At 49.6% G+C, this 14,479-nt stretch overlaps 1 pseudogene; it reads left to right on the top strand.

The window, feature by feature from the left end:
• The first annotated feature begins 10,837 nt into the window (after positions 1–10,837).
• Positions 10,838–11,754, top strand: LOC134509131 (olfactory receptor 14J1-like; annotated as a pseudogene).
• The last annotated feature ends 2,725 nt before the right edge of the window (positions 11,755–14,479 follow it).

Here is a 14,479-nt window from a genome sequence, read left to right as displayed (position 1 = left end):
ACAGGAGGCCAGGGAGTCTGCTGCAGGGCCTCTGCCCGTGCCAGGGAAGGACTCGTGTCTCTGAACAGCCCTGCCAGAGCCCTGACAGTGCTGGGTGTGTCTCCAGGAACAGCCTGTGTGCTTCTCAGCAAGAGATGAGGACAAAATAAGGTGAAAAAACTAATGGGTCACAATAAAAGTAAGTAGAAGCAAGGAAAAAAAACAAAAAAAAAATAAAAGAAAAAGAAAAAGACTTAAAAGCAAAGGCCACATGCAGAAGAAAAGGCAAACCGAGGAAGATTTTTTTCTCTGTTTCCCATCAGCAATGTCAAGTCACCGCCTGGGAGGCAAGGATTCAGTACATGTAGCGGGTTTTACGGAAGACAAATGTCTTAATAGCGAATGTCCTCCCAATTCCTTTCTCTCATCTTTTCTTGTTGAGCGTGATGTCATATGGCAAGGAATATCCCTTTGGTCAGTTCAGGTAAGCCGTCCCATCTATGGTCCATCCCAACCACTTGCCCACCCCGAGTGTACTACCTTTGGAGGGGATTGGAGAGACAGCCTTCACGCGGTGCAAACACTGCTCAGCAATAGCCAAAACACTGGTGCAGGATCAACACCGTTCTAGGCACGATTAGGAAGCACAGCAGGGTATGGGCTGCTACGGGGAAAGTTCACTCCACCTCCATGGACCCAAATGGATTTTGTTTTGTTGGACTGGAATGTGGATTTCTTTCGGTTGGATGTTTGGGATTGGATTTTTTGGGATTGGATTTTTTGGGGTGGATTTGGGTTTTTTTTTTGTTGGATTTTTGGGTTGGATTTTGTATTTTTTTCAGTTGCATTTTTGGGGTTGGATTTTTTGAATTGGCATTCTTGGGTTGGTTGGGTTGAATTTTAGGTTGTTTTTTTGGGGATTGAGTTGTTTGGAGTTGGGTTTTGGATTTTTTTGGGTTCAATTTTTTGTGTTGGAATTTGGGTTGGTTTTTTGGGTTGTATTTTTTGGGCTTGACTTTTACCCCTGCGCGGGCGTGTCAGGCAGACATTGTGACATGACAGTGGCAGGGCCAGCGCTGATTGTCTGGCGGTGGTGGCATGGCAACCACTGATCTGCTGCCCACAGTGGTGGGGCTGCCATCACAGGGACATCTTCAAGCAGATCAGTTTCCTCCAACCCCGTCCAAGCTGGCCTCAAACCCTAGGATTTTGGGTCAGTTTGGTTGGATGATGGCGTGGATTTTGGTTTTTTGGATTGGATTTTGGACAGCCGTTCATCAAACTTTAAATGAGACCAAAGAGTGAGAGAAAAGTGAGAGAAAGAACGTTGTTCTGAGAACATCACGCCAGAGGCTACTGAGGAATTCTAGCTATTTTGACAAGTAAGAATAACTGTCGGGAAGGAAATGAAAGAGCTTTAATTCACCATCATCAAGAACAAGTGGCAGTTCCCTTACAGCACTGTCCCGTTACTGCTACTAGTGATAGTATCACTGAGTCCAATAGATCCTTGAGACCTTCTCTATTTTACCTTGGCTCCAAAGCTCAGTCTGCTCCTAGCTTGAAAGGACTACCTCGAGCCTCTGCAACCCCAATCTCTCCAACCTTCTGCCATGGACACTCACTGAACCCAGGACGCTTCTCCCCATCCCCCCAGCACACTGCCTGCCCTCTGGGTTCAGCTGGGTGAAGTCAGGGGGCTCCCTTGCACAGCTTTCCCTACAAAAGGCTGCTCTACCTGCCGATCCTCATGTTGTGTACAGCTCCTTCCCCCTTTTGCACAGCGCCATTGGATGGGCACTTTTCCTGCTTCTTTCACGCCCATTCACCTTCACAACCTTTCAGTATTGGATGCATAGCAAAGCCTGGCTGAGGCAACACAGCTTCGCCCATTTCCAACAGCTTGATTCTTTGGGGAGTGTCCAAAGCAATGACACCATCGCCTTCCAGGTGCCAGAGCTCAGCTGATTCACAGAGGCCCAGGGCCTTTCTGCTTCCTTTCCTCCCATCACTTGGCCAGGGTTGGGGAAAAGAGGAAGGAAGAGCAGGTGAGCTTGCTGGCTGCCAATGACTGAAAGGGGGGAGCAGAGCCCTCACATGCACAATGATCTAACGGCTGTGCTAGTTCAAAACTCCTATTTTCAGCTCCTTTCTCTGAGGCCTTCAATCTTCCACAGGAACCTGCAAGCTCCGAGATCCCAGCACCTCCATCTCTTTTACAAACGAAGGTGACAGTACCCAAGTCAGAGGCTTTCTTCAATTCTGTTTGCAGCCTAAAGCATCCCACGGTCTGGAGATATGCCAGGGAACTTGCAAAAGAGTCACACTCCTCTGGACAAGAAGGTGGATGTTCCCAGGAATCTCAGGAGGCATGGCATACCAATAGCTGTGTTGAGGGAGATGCTCAAATGCCTCGTCTCCAGTTCTGGATTGGTGACATAGTGGCCTGGCTCGTGTGTCAACTCTTTGCGTATGTGGATGCTCTTTTCTGAGCAACCTGGTCTGACCTCAGAGCTGGCCCTGCTTTGAGCTGGGCATTGGACTTCAGACCTCCTGAACTCCCTTCCACCTTTCATTTTCCTATGAGCATGTTTGGTAGAGACCCTCACCTCCACCTTAACCTTTTCTGCTATGGCATGTGGCCAAGGTGCAGACTCATGGAAGGGCTGGTGGGAAAGAGACTGCTGGGAGGGATCTCTAGTCCAGCCTCCAGGCTGGCTGTTACTTCCTGGAGCTGAAACCTGAAGAGCTCCAAAGGTGGACATCCCAGCAGCGCTCCCCCCAGTCCATTTTCTTTTTCCTAAATCTTTGCCTAGAGCTCCCAAGGGGCACATTGTGGCTGTTGCCTCTGTCATATCCATGGCCACTGCAGAAGAGAACTTGGCTCCATCACCTCTCCAGGTGGCTGTAGGCTCTTATTAGGTAGCCTCATGCCTCCCCTTCATCAGGCTTGAGAGGCCCAGTTCCCTTAGACTCTCCTCACAGCTCCAGCTTTAAGCTCCTCACTCCATCTTGTCAGACCCCCTCTGGACTCTCTCCAGTCTCTCCATTTCCCTTTTTGGAATGCAAAGCCCACTGGCTCATAGGGCAGCCATCATGAGTCAAAGGCCCATCTCCTCGGGGCACTCCTTAGCTGCTATGGTTACTGCCCATGCTGCTGCCTGCAGTTGTTGTGCCCCTTTTCCTTCTAAACCTTCAGCTTTCTGTTGACCAAATCCCTTCGTGTGTCAAGCTCCCTCTAGAGGACACAAGCTCCAGCAGCCAAGCATTGACCATAATTTAAGTAGCTGCAGGACACCACAGGTCAGAAAAGAGTACGAATGTAATGAAGTTGCTCCCCAAGGTAGAAAGCACTGTGACAGCATCTCAGAAACACCCAAGGTGTGTACAAAGTGAGGAAACGCAGCGCCAGTGGGGAAAAGGTGAAAAAGGCGTTGACTTTTTGCAAAGGACAGGATAAAGTTGGCTAAAGACTAGGACTTGACAGGTGGGGAAACAGTGAAACGGGAATGAAAGGTTAAGCAAAGGAAAGGATCAGGGCTGTTTGGGGATACGTGCCAAGTAGCCCTGCACCTGAGCAACACAGCCTGGAGCAGGACAAGAAAGCTGCAGCTGCTCTGACTATACCAACATCTGACTGACTGCCACGGACACAGGAAACCTGAGGGCTTTCCCTGCTCTCACCGCTGCCTTACCGAGGCATGATTTACCCTTGGCAAGTCCATGCTGACTGCTTTTGGAGACATTCTTCTCTTTTAGGTGCCCAGAAGTGTCTCCCAAGAGGACTCTCATTGATGGCACACTAATCACCAAAGTGAGCTCATACAGCCTGTGCTTCTCTGGCTTGCACTGTTGGCCTCTTGCAAAGTGAGTCTTCACTCACAAGACACCTCTGCCAATCCTCTGACCTTTCACGAGAGATATGCCACAGAAATATCACTCTTCCCCTGTACCTTCATTACCACTATTTTTCCTGGTATCTGGTGTATTTAGTTCCTCTAATCTTTCATATATTTGCCCCTGTCCTGATACAATGACCATTTCTACAGGCATCGTTTCAGATGCAGACTGTCTGGGCAAAGGCCCTTTCCATTATTCTCCAGTTGTCTCCTGCCTTTGCTCTATGCTCACTCAGATACCTCTCACCTATGCTGCTGCTTTGAGCTTCAGGGAGTTAAAAGCTTGACTGTCTTTACACTGTCTAATTGTCTCCTAAGCCTAATTGTCTCCTCTTTAATTATCTTTCTATCTATCTTTTTGTATCTACCTGCCTCAACTATTTCTCATTAAGATTATCCCTTGCAGAAAGGCAACCTCATTAGTGGTAGCTTCTACTCAGCATATGATTACAAAGTGTGTTTTATTGTTTATGCAAAGTTATTGTGCTTCGCTTTGCTTTTCTGAAGAAGAGGATAAATTCTCCTGTGCCTGTGTCTCTCAGGTGTGCAGGTGGGAGATGGGGCAATGGGGCTGTAACCTCCAGCTGCAGAGAGCAGTGGAGAAGTCTGATGCAAGGAGCAGTGATGGCAGTCCCAGGTGGGCAATGTCAGAAATGGTGGGGGGTGGGAGGTGAGGAGCAAAGCTGCCCACACAGTGTCAGACCCCAAGGCACTGCTTTTCCTCCCTGTCCAGACCTCCTGAGGACACACTCTGCATCAATAGCACTTGGAGAATGCTTCTATGACCTCTTCTTTACAATGAAAAGGAATAAAATATACCCTTGAAAATCAAGAAATCATTTTTCATTAGAGGCTCCTGGAAGTCCTCCTCCTTAACTACACCACAAAAACCTCTCTAATTAGCTGTACTAGTCTTGAAGACTTGAAGGAAATTACAAAGAGAGAAATACCTTGTTAGGGCTTTCTGTCTTTTAATGAGCCCCATGGGGTATTTGCTGCTGAGTCCATAGACCTCAGATATTGAGAAAAGATTGATCAGAGTGCTCAAGAAATCAGAAGCCAAACTCAAAGTACCTGGAAGCATTAATGGGCCCCACTGAGGGCCACTCCTGACAAAGCCTCCCCAGGGACTCGTTAGAGCAGATAGCTGGAGGCTGTGATTGCAGGTGGGCAAAGGCAGAGTGCAGGTGGCTGTAATGCTGAAGAAACCCTTGGTTTGTTTGATGCAGCAGAAAGGCCAGGCAGATCTTGTCCCTCACTTGTGGCCCAGGGCTCTTCCTGGGGCAGAGGGATGTGAGTGGGAGCAATGACAAGTGTAGGAAAATTCTGTGACACCTCCTGGCCTCTCAAAGAAGGGGCAAGGATGAAACAAAGTCCCGAGCTTCAAAAGAGTCATAGACTCATAGAATCATTTAGGTTGGAAGGGACCTTCAAGATCATTGAGTCCAACTGTAAACCTCACACTGCCAAGTCCACCACTACACCACACCACATGTGCCACATCTACACATCCTGTAAATACCTCCAGGGATGGTGACTCAACCACTTCCCTAGTCAGTGTGTTCCAGTGCTTGACAAACCTTTCAGTGAAGAAATTTTTTCCTACTATCCAATCTAAATCTTCCCTGGCACAACTTAAGGCCATTTCCTCTCTTTGTATAACTTAAGAGAAGAGACAACACCCACCTTGCTATAATCTCATGTTAGGTAGTTGTAAAGAGTGATAATGTGTCACCTCATCCTCCTTTTCTCCAAGCCAAATAACCCCAGTTCCCTCAGACACTCCTCATAAGACTTGTGCTCTAGACCCTTCTCCAGCTTTGTTGATCTGCTTTGGAAATGCTCCAGCACCTCAGTGTCTTTCTTATAGTGAGGGGACCAAAACTGAACACAGTCTTTGAGGTGGGGCCTCAGCAGTGCATAGGACAGAGGTACAATCACTTCCCGAGTCCTGCTGGCCACACTATTCCTGATACAGGCCAGGATGCTGTTGGCCTTCTCGGCCACACTGGGCACGCTGCTGGCTCATATCCAGCCATCTGTCGGCCTATGCCTCCAGGTTCTTTTCTGACGGGCAGATCTCCAGCCACTTCTTCAGCCTGTAGTGCTGCATGAGGTTGTTGTGACCCAAGTGCAGGACCCGGCACTTGGCCTTGTTGAACCTCAGGCCATTGGCCTCTGCCCATCAATCCAGTCTGTCCAGATCCCTCTGCAAAGCCTTTCTACCCTCAAGCAGGTCGACACTCCCACCCAACTTGGTGTCGTCTGCAAACTTATTGAGGGTGCACTCGATCCCCTCATCCAGATCATTGATAAAGACATTAAAAGGAACTGGCCCCAATTGTAGGCCCTGGGGAACATCACGTGTGACCAGCTGCCAACTGCATTAAATTTCGTTCACCACCACTTTGGCCACTCTTTGGCCCAGCCATCCAGCCAGATTATCACCCGGCATAGAGTACTCCCGTCCAAGCCATGGGCAACCAGTTTCTCCAGGAGAATGCTTTGGGAAGTGGTGTCGAAGGCTTTTCTAAAGTCCAGGTAAAGAACATCCACAGCCTTTCTGTCATGCACTGAGCAGGTCACCTTCTTGTAGAAGGAGATCAGATTTGTCAAGCAGGACGTGACTTTCATGAACCCATGCTGACTGGGCCTGATCACCTGGTTGTCCTCATGTGCCACATGATGGCACTCAGGATGATCTATTCCATAATCTTCCCCAGCACCGAGGTCAGACTGATGAGCCTGTAGTTCCCAGGATCCTCCTTCTGGCCCTTCTTCTTGATGGCTGTCACCTTTACTAACCTCCAGTTAACTGGGACTTCCCCAGTTTGCCAGGACTGCTGATGATGGAAAGAGGCTTGGTGAGCATCTCCGACAGCTCCCGCAGTACCTTTGGGTGGATCCCATCTGTCCCCATAGATTTGTGTATATCTTAGTGCTGTAGCAGGTCCCTCACTATTCCCCTTGGATTATGGGGGCTTCACGCTGCTCCCCATCCCTGTCTTCCCGCTCAGGGACTGGGTACCCAGAGAACTACTACTCTTACTATTAAAGACTGAGGCAAAGAAGGTATTAAGTACCTCAGCCATTCCCTCATCCATTTTCACTATGTTTCCCGTCACATCCAATAAAGGATGGGGGTTCTCCTTAGCTCTCTTTGTGTTTCTAATGTAATCATAGAAACATGGTTTAGTGTCTGTTATGACATTAGCCAGATAAAGACCTAGTTGGGCTTTGGCCTTTCTAATTTTTTTCCCTGCATAACCTCACAACATCTTTGTAGTTCTCCTGAGTGTCCTGCCCCTTCTTCAAAATGTCATAATCTCCTTTTTTCCTCTGAGTTAAAGGCAAAGCCCTCTGTTCGGCCAGGCCAGTCTTCTTCTCTGCCAGCTTGGTTTTAGGTGCATGGGGACAGCCTGCTCCTGCACCTTTAGAAGTTCCTTCTTGAAAAATGTCCTGCCTTCCTGGACTTTTTTTGCCCTTCAGGGCTGCCTCCCAGGGGACTCTGTCAACCAGGCCTCTAAAAAGGGCAAACTAAGATAACCAGGTCCGAAGCCCAGAGAGTTATTGCCATTAGGCGCTCCTGATGGTGGAGGGAGGGGAAGCCCAAAAGAAGGAACTCCTTGACACTGCTATGGTTCAATATTTTGCATCCAAGCTGTAGTGAGTAAGGGCAGACGTTCAGTGGAGGAAACAATGCTTCAGGAGGTTAAAAGAAGATGAGACAAAGCCAAAGAATATAGAAGGGTGAGAAAAGAGGTTCATGGGGACATTCAGGCAGAGGCTGGAAGGAAAACAGAAGATAGGAGAGGAGAATAGGCCAAGAACAAGAAGACATCCTTTAATGTACAAAGAACAAAAGTATGAAGTGAGTTAGAGTAGGACTGCACTATAAAAATTGCGTTTGAGCTCTTTACCCAAGAGCCTCTTTATAGTTGATGGAGAAAAAAAATTGGTGTTTCTTAATTGTTCTTGAGAACATCCACCCACCACAGCGATGCCCATGTTCTGCCCTCTTGTGCTGGCCCTTCAGCTCTCAGTTGACTCATCTTCCACCCCCAGGCAGAGCCCCATGTGTTCCTGCTGCTCTCTCCCAGAAAGGGCAACTTCCCCTCTGGGTCCAGACCTATGGCTTGACCAGTACCAGACCCAGAGTTTCTCTAGGAGGGGCTATTTGTAGTGCCCTGCAACTCCTCATGCTGTTCTCTTGTGAGACACCCCTGTCAAGATGAGCCAGCTGCATGCAAACATTAAAAGCTGGGCAAATGGTGCTTCAGGCCATGGATTCCTTGAGAAGCTCTGGGATTCGGCCAATGGAAGTCACTTGAAGTTTTACAAGGAGAAGTGTTCAGCCCTGCCTTGGTGGGTGCCGGGAAGAAAGGGGGAGAATAAGCCCATACATCAGGACAGGCTGTGTCCCAGTTCCTTAGCCCAGCACTGTGGGGGCTCCAAGCAGTATTGCAGTAACCTGGGAGTGCTTGAAGGCTGCTTTCAGAGGTGATGGACCTTTTCTTTCTCGTAAGGTACAGCATGAGAAAGAAATAGCGATGCAACGTGCAGCTGGGGAGGTCCAGACTGCACATGAGGAAAAAGAAATGTCACTCGAAGGGCAGTGCTGTGGTGTAACAAGTCACCCAGAGGGAGATGGGATCAGCCCATGGCTTTGTGTTTCAAGGAACAGCCAGGGAGGATGGAGAGATATCAGTAAAGGAAGGAAGATGCTGAGGTGAGAGCAAGGTGTGGTAGCAGGGTGGATGTCTACAGCCTGCAGAGAAAGAGGTGCAGGTGTGGGACACTGTAGGACAGCCTGTGGTGGAGCTGATAGAGGGATGAAGAAAGCCTGAAACGCACCAACAGGGATGAGCTCTTTCTGCCCTTGGCTGTGGCTGTTGCCTCTGCCACTGATGCCTGTGAGGAAGCACTTTATCCTGACAGCATTAGTGTCTTATTCCCTCCCCTGCCCCACCCAAGAGCCTGGCAGCTGTTGTTCTGTAGTCCTACCATTGAGCATCCCCACATCTCACTGCCCCGGGAAGAGCCCTGAGTTACTTTTGAGGGACAGGATCTCCCTTTCAAGGGGCTGAGGGTCACGGCTTGGCCCTTTGGCTGAATGGAACCCATCCAGGTTTACTCCGAATGTGCTCCACCTGTACATTCCCTTTGCCTATCTGTCATCTCTGCCTCCAGTTGACTGCTCTAACCAGCCACTGGGGAGGCTTTGTCGGTAATGGTCCTCAGTACGACCCATTAATGCTCCAGGAAACTTTGGGTTTTGAATCTGACTTGGACTTCATCTTCTTCTCAGGGTCTGAGATTCATGGACTTGGTACCAAACCCACCAGAGGGGTCATTAAAAGGCCTTGGGCTGGTCCTCTGCATCTGAGCTGGGCTGGGCTCCTGGCATGGAGGGAGCTCATGGCAAGCGGGCAGCGCTGCAGAGAGACAGCTCTGCCCAGGAGCAGCTCCTCTGCCAAGCACAGCAGGGCTGAGGGCACTGCCTGCAGGCAGCGAGGGCAGAGGAGGGAGGCAGAAAAAGGTTTAAAGGCAGTCAGGAGTGGGAGGATGCTGAGTGCTCAAGAGAGGAGAAATCTTTGCAGTCCTTGACACAGTAAGTCTCTGGGTGCAGGGCAATGCAGCTGCAGTCCATGGAGGGATCTCCTAAAGCTGGCATAACCCACAGCCTGTGGGCTCTCTCTCTTCTACAGAGGAGGAGGACGTGCTCCAGAACAGGGCTTCCTTGATGCACCATCAGAGGGACAGGGCATGAGAGGGACAGGGACGGCTGCAGGGGTGTGAAGGTGGTTGTGCAGCCAGGGGTGCCCAGGGCTGTCCCTCAGAGCAGGGTCCCTGCACTGCAGAGATCTGTTTGCCGGGGCAGGGAGTCTGTCGCCTGCCTGGGGAGCTCCTCATGGCACTGTGGGGAGAAGCTGTGGGTAAAAGGAGTGACCTCTGCCAGAGCAGGGTCCTTCTGTTTTTGAAAAGGTGCTGTGTGGACCAGGGCAGCTCACAGCTCCAAGTCACACCAGGACATTGGCAGAGGCAGCATTTCAAGAGCAATGCTCAAGGCAGTGCCTTGATGAAAGATGAAGATCTTTCCAGGATTTGTGATCTCAGCTTGCTTCTAAGGGAAAGGGGCTCTAAAGGTTAAGACTGAGCCTCCTGAACTGTTACACTGAGGGATCAACAGATCTGCCAAAAGCCTCATAAGTGCCTTTCCCAAGTCCTCTACCTACAGACAGCACCAGCATCACCTTTGCTTGCGGCATCAGTGCTTATCTGAACTACTCCTTAGGACCTGCTGACAGGGAGATGCCTCTGAGCAGTGCCCTTCTGCCAGGAGGTGCCTGCAGGGCAGAGCTGAGCACAGAGCAGGTGGGATGGGGTCTGTGAGCACTGGCAGGGAGGAGACTTGGAGACAGAGAAACAGCTCCCAGCAGGGAGAACTCCAGGCAGCAGAGAGCCAGGCCACCCCTCTGCATCACTCTCTGCTCAGCTGCACAGGGAGAGGGAGAAGAGTTTGGAGAAATGGACTTTGAAACTGGACTCTTCTGAGCTCCCAAAAGTCCATTTCTTCTTCAAGAAAGTTTCTAGTGAGAACAATCTCTAACAGAGAGATGTGTATGCAGAGGGCACCTGTGTGGTGACCAGCAGGTCACTCATGGGTAGACCTGTTCTCCTGACTCTGCATTAGGGCACAGGGAGCCCATTTGTTGCTCAGCACTCACCAGTGATCAGGCTGAGAGCAATGCGAAAGATGAGGATTTTTGCCCCTTCAAAGAAAGCGCCGTCACTCAGCAGCAGAATTCTGAGCTCACAAAAAGAACTTGAATGAAGTTCCCTTAGAGAATTATTTTTTAGGGGATTTTTTTGGGAAATCATTTTGCGTTTGCTCAAAAAGTCTGCCGTAACTTGTCAATGTCTTCTCCTCTTTCAATGGTCAGCCATGCCCAGAGTGAATGTCCAACAGCAGTTCCATCAGCCAGTTCCTCCTCCTGGCATTCGCAGACACACGGGAGCTGCATCTCTTGCACTTCGGGCTCTTCCTGGGCATCTACCTGGCTGCCCTCCTGGCCAACGGCCTCATCATCACCACCATCGCCTGTGACCACCGCCTCCACACACCCATGTACTTCTTCCTCTTCAACCTCTCCATCCTTGACCTGGGCTCCGTCTCTACCACTGTTCCCAAATCCATGGCCAATTCCCTATGGGACAACAGGGCCATCTCCTGTGCAGGATGTGCTGCACAGGGATTTCTCTTTCCTTTTCTGATGTTAGCAGAGGTCTATCTCTCACCATCATGTCCTATGACCGCTACGTTGCCATCTGCAAACCCCTGCACTACGGGACCCTGATGGGCAGCAGAGCTTGTGTCCACATGGCAGCAGCTGCCTGGGGCAGTGGGTTTCTCAATGCTCTGCTGCACACGGCCAGTACATTTTCCCTGCCCCTCTGCCAGGGCAATGCTGTGGACCAGTTCTTCTGTGAGATCCCCCAGATCCTCAAGCTCTCCTGCTCAGACACCTGCCTCAGGGAATTTCAGCTTCTCGTGTTTAGTGCTTTTGCCTTTTTGGCATGTTTTGTTTTCATTGTGCTGTCCTATGTGCAGATCTTCAGGGCCGTGCTGAGGATCCCCTCTGAGCAGGGACGGCACAAAGCCTTTTCCACGTGCCTCCCTCACCTGGCCGTGGTCTCCCTGTTTCTCAGTACTTCAGTGTTTGCCTACCTGAAGCCCTGCTCCATCTCCTCCCCATCCCTGGATCTGGTGATGGCAGTTCTATACTCCGTGGTGCCTCCAGTTGTGAACCCCCTCATCTACAGCGTGAGGAATAAGGAGCTCAAGGATGCAGTGTGGAAATTGATAATGGGATGATTTTCAGAAGCATTAACCTGATTGTTGTCTTCTGCAAATAACTCATTACATTTCCAGGCAGTCTTTGCTAGTTTTTGTTGGTTTTGTTTGTAAGTTTGTAGAGTTTGTTTGGATTGTTTTATTTATTATAACATTGTCCACAAAAAAATGTCATTATTTTATGCCATTTCTAATTATGTATCTAATCACCTTCTGTGTGACCCACAGACTGTGTGAAGGAGGAGACATGCTCTCTCTGTGTTTTAAGAAAATAAAGGACCTTCAATGTATTGTTTGATCCTTCCTTTGAGACCTTCTCTTGAGCTGCAGGGGCAGATCCTGTGTGCAGAGGTGGAGGGGAAAACAGTCCCGGCACCGGAGCACTAACAAGGAGCACCAGCGCTTGGTCTTCCCAGAGCTGCTCACTTTCCACTTCAGCGCTCCCCTTCTTAGCTTGTCTCTTGGTATAAGGCCTGAGTGCTCTTGAAGCTTGGCAGCAGTTTTGCGGTGTGGTGGTCCTGTAGCTGCAGGCAGGGACAGGGAATGAGCACTTCTGTGACAGAGCTGGCCTCCAAAACAGCATTTCCATCATACCAGGGGATCTCCTCAGGGCAGTGCCTGAAGGCTCAGGTCTCTTTCCAAAATGTCTCTCAAGCACGTGGACAGTAACATGCCCAGGAGAAAAAACATCAGTAAAGAGTGAAAGTGAGTGAGTGTGTAGGGTGGGAGCACACAGCAGTGTCCTTGCACAGCCAGGCTCCTGGGAGGGACAGGAAGGTCCAGCAGAGCAGGGTCTGGTCTGTGCCTTTGCTCACTGGACACCCTGGGGATGCTTCCCCAGGGCAATCATCACAGACCAGCCAAGAACCACCACCATTTCCAGCACTGGCTGCTTATCCCTGCTCGGAGATGTTGCTTATCCTTCCATGTAGGGACACGGAGTGACTGGCTCAGAACTCCGTGTTTGCATTGTACAGACGAGGCGTAAGCATGCCCATCGTGTGGGGGTGGTGGGAAGAACCTGAGTCACTGACTCCAGTCTGGGACTTTCCCAGTGCCTGACGGTGACATGATCATCATCCTGGGAGTTTGATATGGTTTTGTACATATCGTATATATTTCATTGTTTTCTTATTAATATTTGTTAGGGATGGAGCAATACACTTCACTTGTAGAGAGAAGCAGCAATACATTTATTGACATAAATCAGGGATTTAACAAAGTTTGATGCTAAATGCGACAGTGTTTTAACAAGATTTGAGATGGCAAGGCACACATGGTTATTTACTGCACAGAGGGCAGGGTCAGACAGAGCTCTCAGGGAGACCCTCCCATTGAGTCATGAGGTTCAGAGAGGACCCCCTTGCTTTCTGAACTCCTTCTCAGAGAGGAGTCTTTGGGCACCTAGTCCCAGACTTGGTCAATGGTTTATGCCTAAAGGATTATACATGCGCAATCAATCCTTTACATCACTTAGCTAAGATTTCAAAGATTATATGCTATTAGTCACTTACTGAGGATCTGTTGTGGCATGGAATCTTTCAATCTTGAGAAGTAAACGTAGCCTTGAGTGGGCGTTTCTGCTCAAGGGGAGATCCTGGCGTGCAGCCCACTCAAAGGGCTCTTGGACTGTTCCCTACTTATGGGGGTAAGATGATTGACCTATAGTCATATTTGCATATTGACCACCGTGCCAGTATTGCTCAAGTTAGCCCTTGGCTATTGTGTTGCTATCTGTCTCACCGAAACCATGTTGAGCCTGGTCCTGGAGAACAGGAGAGGCGCCTGAGGACTGGAGGAAAGACAATGTCACGCCAGTCTTCCAAAAGGATAAGAAGCAAGACCCGGGAAACCACAGGCCAGTCAGCCCCCGCTCCATGCCTAGGGATGTGAGGGAACAGCTCATTCGGGATGTCACCTCTTAGCACGTAGAGGAACAGAAGTTTATGGGGAGTGGTGAGCATGGATTCATATAAGGGATGACTAGTCATTTCTCCTAAACAAAGCAGCCTGAAGAGACTTTTCATGTCTCAAACACTCGCAGTACCAGACCTTCTGTCATGGAACTGATAAGGCCAATACCTGCTTATCTCTTGTGCGACTCATGAGAAAGAAAACTGGCGCCTGGACGACCAGTTTTAAAGAAACACAACAGCCCTGTTTTCTCTCCCATGAACAACGAGCTGTTTCTCCAGAAAAGACACTATGCCCGGTGTTGACCTTTGCCTCATTGTGCGTCAAATGCATATTAAAGTTCACACCCCTGCATATGCTAAAGAAGATTATCGAGATCATATTGGATCAATTGGATTTTCCCACCCTGACCCAAATAAACGTTCAGCAGTGGAAATAGCAGATTGCCTTTGCCTGAAATAACCATTTGCTCATTCCAGGGGGATGTCAGCTGAGTGATCCTCACTTCTCTGGACCAGTTAGACCTTGCAAAGTTGTCCCCTCTTCTCCCCGAACTCTGAGGATCCAGTTGCATCCAAGTTCCACCAAAGTTGGTGGAAAGTCTCCATCTGGCTCATGAAGATTTTTAAAAATCCCTCAGCCATTAAAATGCTGAAAAGGATGGGTGGGTAGAGTCCAGACAATTCTGGCCCCCCACAGGAAAAGTGCTGCCTGCGTTTCAGAGCCAATCCGTGAAATGCCCCTCCGTTAGGAATGGACCCAGGGGAGCGATCACCAGGAAAGGGGGCCTCAGCTCCCCCCGACCCTCCTCTTCCTCAGGTACACAGTACCT

This window comes from Chroicocephalus ridibundus, unplaced genomic scaffold (assembly GCF_963924245.1).
Source record: "Chroicocephalus ridibundus unplaced genomic scaffold, bChrRid1.1 SCAFFOLD_308, whole genome shotgun sequence".
Lineage (NCBI taxonomy): Eukaryota > Metazoa > Chordata > Aves > Charadriiformes > Laridae > Chroicocephalus > Chroicocephalus ridibundus.
The sequence above is the reverse complement of the archived record's forward strand: the minus strand, read 5'-3'. Positions and strand labels throughout refer to the sequence as shown.